The 5,995-nt window shown below is 42.2% G+C and overlaps 1 pseudogene; it reads right to left on the reverse strand.

Moving 5' to 3' along the window:
- Positions 1-418: 418 nt before the first annotated feature.
- On the reverse strand, positions 419-1,435 carry LOC138994317 (L-lactate dehydrogenase A chain-like; annotated as a pseudogene).
- Positions 1,436-5,995: the final 4,560 nt, after the last annotated feature.

The following is a 5,995-nucleotide window of genomic DNA, read 5'->3' on the forward strand; positions in this document are numbered from 1 at the left end:
CTAATCTGATACATATAGTACACAGAATAAGATCCTTTAGGACAGTTATGCACAAAACATGCAATATTGGATTTACATTGGCTCCCAGGATGTGACTAATTATAGAAAAAGGAACCACAAGCTATATAACACACAGTGAACACACATCTAGTCTGAAGGGCAACTGTAGCGTGAACAACATTGGCAGTGGTGCCTTTGAGGAGGTGGAACTATTTCACACTAACCAGTTTAGGACTACACAAGATAAGGACCCTCCAGCATCAGGATGCAGATGCTGGGTTTTATGAACCATTACTATTTCTATCTTTAGGAAACTGATGTTCTTAGTCACATATCAGATAAAAAGGACAATATGCACAATTTCCAACTAAAATCCTGCTGTAGCCTAGACAGTGAGGTGGTATGACATCAGAAGACTTTAAAACTGCAGCTCTTTCTGGATCCCCCACAGTGTGACTGCACTCTTCTTCAAACGGGCCTCTTTCTCAGGTGTCAGGGTCATGTTCAAAACATCTCAGATTCCATTCTGTCCCAAGATGCAAGGAACACTAAGGAAGACATTGTCCTTTATTCCACAGAGACTCTTAATCATGGTGGAAATTGGATGCACCCCCTTAAGATTCTTCATCATACTTTCTGCTAAATCAGCCACAGATAGGCCAATGGCCCAGGATGTATAGCCTTTTGGTTTGATTACCTCGTAAGCACTGTCAACCACCTGTTTGTGAACTTGTTTCCACTGTTCCTTATCTGCATCAGTGCCTAAATCAGGGTGCAGATTCTTTAGGGAGACACCAACAACATTCACTCCACTCCATACAGGCACACTAGAGTCTCCATGCTCCCCAAGGACCCACCCATGACAGCTTAATGGGTGAACTCCCAGCCTCTCCCCCATCAGGTATCAGAAACGGGCTGAATCCAGGTTGCAACCACTTCCAATAACACGGTTTTTGGGAAAGCCACTTAACTTCCAAGCCACATAGGTCAAGATATCCACTGGATTGGAAACAACATGCAATTTGCAGTTGGGACTGTATTTTACAACATTAGGAATGATGAATTTAAAGATGTTCACGTTACACTGGACCAAATTAAGGCGGCTCTCTCCCTCTTGTTGACGTGCCCCAGCTGTGATAATAACCAGCTTGGAGTTTGCAGTCACACTCTAGTCTTTGCCAGAGACAATTTTTGGTGTTTTAAGGAAAAGGCTGCCACGTTGGAGATCCATCATTTCTCCCTTTAATTTATCTTCCATGACATCAACAAGAGCAAGTTCATCTGCCAAGTCCTTCATTAAGATACTGATGGTACAAGCCATGCCAACAGCACCAACCCCAACGACGGTAATCTTATTCTGGGGTTTCTGTTTTTCCTTAAGAAGATTCACAATCAGCTGATCCTTGAGTGTTGCCATTTTGGACTTGGAACCAAAAGGAACCAGGCGTGCACGGGGGGTGGGCGTTGTTGGTGTGCGATGGAGGATCCGGACTTGGCGGCTGCAGCTCAGGTACCTTCCCATTGATTTTTAGAGAGAAGGGAAGGGAGAGGGAAAGACAGAGAGAAACATCGATGTGAGAGAAACACATCAATTGGATGCCTCCTGCATGCGCCCCAACCAGGGCCCAGGCTGGAGAACTGAGGTACGTGCCCTTGACCAAAATTGAACCCAAGACCCTAGAGTCTGCAGGCCAATGCTCTATCCACTGAGCCAAACTGGCTAGGGCCTGTTGTTCATTGGTTGACAGCGTCTTGGGTCCCCTAAGGGTGAGGCATACCACTGTTACTCGATATTCATGGTTATTTAACATCTCCGGCTTGCTGGAAACAGTTGTGAACACCAGCATTCAGTTTTGCTATCTCCTAGGCAAGTGCTGCTAAAAGTTCTATTACATGGAATTGCTGGCTGAAAGAGTATGTGTGTGTGGAAGATACAATTCTTTTGTGAAATTGTGGAGAACAGGTTCAGTAGCGAGATGGAGGCAGAATGCAGACCAGAGTGCAGCCTGCCTTTCAAGAAATAAAACCAGAAGGGAACAGAGAGAGGGCCATAGCTGGAGGTGGGTGAGCAGCAGAGCCAGTGAGAGAGAGAGGCTGGGATGCAGGAGAATGAGGATAAGTGATGAGGAGAAGACCCCGAGGGAGGAGATAAAACCTGGAAAATGTGAAGGAACTGGCCTCAGATTGTGCACGCTCACAGTGGGGCAACAACGTCTTAGTTACTACAGTGGTTGGTGGCCTTCCAAAGGGCCATGCACATAAACAGACATGCTAATGTATTAAAGTTTCATGGAGCCAGGACAGAGAGCTATTAGAAAGAACATGTCTTACAGGCTTTGTAGGGGCAATAATAGGGAAAAAGGTAGAGAAACATGGCTCAGGGGTGATTTCCCTAACAGTACTCACTCTTGGTTGCTGACACAAGAAAAATAAAAGGTTGGATTCATCCAGAACAAGAGTGGAACAGGGACCAGAGGCTCTGTGCCTTGTTCTTACCTCCCCAACTTCATTGGTGGAGGAGGTATGGAGTCCATGTTTCATTCTTGTTTGTAACCAATTTGCATTAGCAAACATGGTGTCAAGATAAGACTCTTAAATACCCTCGCCAGGAAATTGGCATCTCTAGATGACTTGGGTTTACTTGTTCTGAAGTTGGCTTTCTCAACATTTCTGTAAAGAGGTTGAGAGGTTAATCCTGTTCACTCCCTCCAGCCCCACCGGAATCTATTTTCCTCAGGGATCCAACATCCGGTTCTTGGCCTCTCTTTTCAGGACTGAACTGCCAGGCCAGGCCCACAGCATCTTGGGCTTCTCACTCCATTTTTGAGAAGTAAAGATTGAAGGACAAGTGTGTTGTGCGGTCCAGCAGAGGGTACAGAGGATAGAGAAGTTCCATTTCTTCTCTGGGATCCTTGCCAGCACCCTCTAACCATCCCAAACACTGTTTATCTTACATTATTCAAATTCTTGTTCACACTGACTTTAGACAATTTTTATGTATGTCTAGTGTTGATGGCTTTCTTGCTCCACCCTGTGCTGAACCATTTTTAAAGCTATCCCTAATCCAAATGTGTTCCACCTAGCAGACTTGTACGAAAGCTTTGAAGAGGTAATAACCAGGGCAGGGACTGGGGTGAGGTGAGTGAGGTATTTAACTTCAGGTGCAACACTTAAGGGGCCCCAGAAAAACCCAGAAATCAAGATAAATAACCACAATGAACAAAATATCAAAATGTTATTTTATTTCTTAAAATACGTTTTTATTGATTTCAGAGAAGAAGGGAGAGGGAAAGATAGAAACATCAGTGATGAAAGGGAATCATTGATGGGCTGCCTCCTGCACGGCCCACACTGGGGATCGAGACCATAATTCAGGCATGTGCCCTGACTGGGAATTGAACGGTGACCTCCTGGTTCATAGGTCGACACTCAAAGTGTGAGCCATGCCGGCTGGGCAAAATACCAAAATTTTAAATGAAGACAGGGTCATTTGTAAGGACTCATATTAGCCATCTATATTCTTAACATTTTTTTTCCAATCATTCCAGCCACCAGAAATGTCTCTGTGGTCTACTTGACTCCCCAGCACCCCCATGTCCAACCCACAGGTTCCTTGTTGTGGAAATATCTTTCCTTACCTTCTTTTTGCTTATTCCCAGACTGTCTCACCTCTCCCTCCCTTTCTCCCCTCCCTCCCTCCCCACTAATGGCATACTTGAGGAAAGTCAGTATTATTCTTACTTTATTATGTAAAACAACTTATCTCTCAGTCTCATCTTTCTTCTGCTGTGCTTCCTGGCTTTCCAAAACCAAAGTGGCTCTTGGATGTTTTGTAAATAGTCATAAGCCTGTTGTACTTTACCAACAGAAATAAATGATCTTCAAAATTAATTCTCAGGCACCACTGTTTTTTTTATTAATGTCCATAAAATGAAAAAAAGCAGAGATAGACTTTCTTAAGATTCATACACTGCCACTCCCATCTCCAAAATACAATTGGCAATTGGCTGACAATCCAGGTATGTGTGTGTGTGAGAAAAGAGAATGAATGTGTCTAATCTTACAAAACACAGAGTGGATCTTATCCCTGCTTTATAAGAGGGCCTAGAGCTCAAGGAGGAGATAGGTGAACTAGCCCAGAAAGTGTCATGGGCTTGATTTATATTGTTACCACCCATTCTCTGACACTTAGTGTAACCTTTTGTCCTTACCACTATGATGAAACCACTCCCAAGTCTTATCTATGACTTCTTCATTCTTAAATTGTTATGTGCTCATTGTTTTAAAAGTCTCTGTTGCTTTGATTAGGACTCCTCCTAGGATTTACAGGGTCTAAAGCAAATAATTTTTTGCAGGCCCTTTATCTATATAAACAACTTGATTAAAAATACATAACACAATTCACGGGCCCATGTGAGGAATGGTGGTTTATCAGTGAATTTTTAGGACAATGGTTAGTGAGGTAGTACTTACATATTTGTTTATTGTGCAGCCAGTGCACATGGAGCCTGGTAGGTGCATCTGTTCTAGAAGTTTCCTGAGAAAGAGGGCTTAAGAGGTATATTTTTAAATATCTAGCATATTTGAAAAAATATCATTATTCAACTCACATTTGATTGGTAATTTGTTCAGAAATAGAATCCTAGATGGGAAATAAACTTCCCTCTGAATTTTGAAGGTATTCCTGTTAGTGAAAGAATAGGCTCCATAACAAAGAAGCCCTACAATACAATGAGTTAAATGTCTGATTAAGTTCCTATAATATCTCTTCTATTTTCCAGCTCTTTTTTAGTATTTTCTTGGAGACTTTCTCAACTTTTCCACCTCTCCTATTGAATTAAAAGTTTTCTGCTATTAAGTCTTTTTTGTTTTATTCTTTGTTACTTTTAGAAAACACTTTCTGTTTCAAGGAAGCTAAATATCTTATATTTCTGAAGATGGTAATTACAGTTTAAAAAAAGTATGTTCTTCTCTATTTCTGTTTTCCTAAGTCCCCTTTTCTTTCAAATGTCTTATCAGACATTTAGCTTTCTCTTCATATTTAAGAGGATGGCACTAAATTTTCAAAAGTACAAATTGGTAGTTACAAAATAATCATGGGGGATCTAAAGTACAGCGTAGGGAACATAACGTTGTAATAACTATGCATGGTGTCATGTGGGTACTAGACTTATATAAATGTCTACCCATTATCCTGGGTACCTGGAGCCAATATATATAATTTTTAATCTTTGCCTGAGAATATTTTTCCATTGTTTTTTATTGAGAGTGAAAGGGAGAGGGAGAGGGAGAAACAGAGAAACATTGATGTGAGAGAGACACATGGATTGGCTGCCTTCCACATGTGTCCCAGTGAAGTCCAGGAGCCTGCAACTGAGGTACATGCCCTTGAGCGGAATCAAACCCAGGACCCTTCAGTCCCCAGGCCAACAACACTCTAGCCCAGGGGTGGGCAAACTTTTTGAACTGAGGGCCACAATAGGTTCTTAAACTGGACCGGAGGGCGGGAACAAAAGCATGAATGGAGTGTTTGTGTGAACTAATATAAATTCAAAGTAAACATCATTACATAAAAGGTACGGTCTTTTTTTTTAGTTTTATTCATTTCAAACGGGCCGGATTCGGCCCGCGGGCCGTAGTTTGCCCACGGCTGCTCTAGCCACTGAGCCCAAACTGCCAGGACACTAATATAATATTATATGTCAACTGTAATTGAAAAAACATCTTAAACAAGGTGATTGTGCCCATTGGTGGGGCTTTTCAAAGTAATGGGCAGAGATCTGGTCATTTGAGATGGCAACCTCAGTATGAGTATCGTCAGATCTGTCCTGTTCATTGCTTGGTAGCATTTGGAGAAAAAGACCTGGGAAATCACTATATAGTATGTTGGCTTTCACTTAGATTTTCTGTTTTCAATAGGACACATCCACCTGATGTCCCAAGTCCAGGGTCCCTTTGTTCTATTAGAGCATAAACATTTAGTCTTCTGTTGGGG

The sequence above is a fragment of the Myotis yumanensis genome, unplaced genomic scaffold, assembly GCF_028538775.1.
Source record: "Myotis yumanensis isolate MYYU_CA2020_CCGP unplaced genomic scaffold, mMyoYum1.0.hap1 SCAF_16, whole genome shotgun sequence".
NCBI lineage: Eukaryota > Metazoa > Chordata > Mammalia > Chiroptera > Vespertilionidae > Myotis > Myotis yumanensis.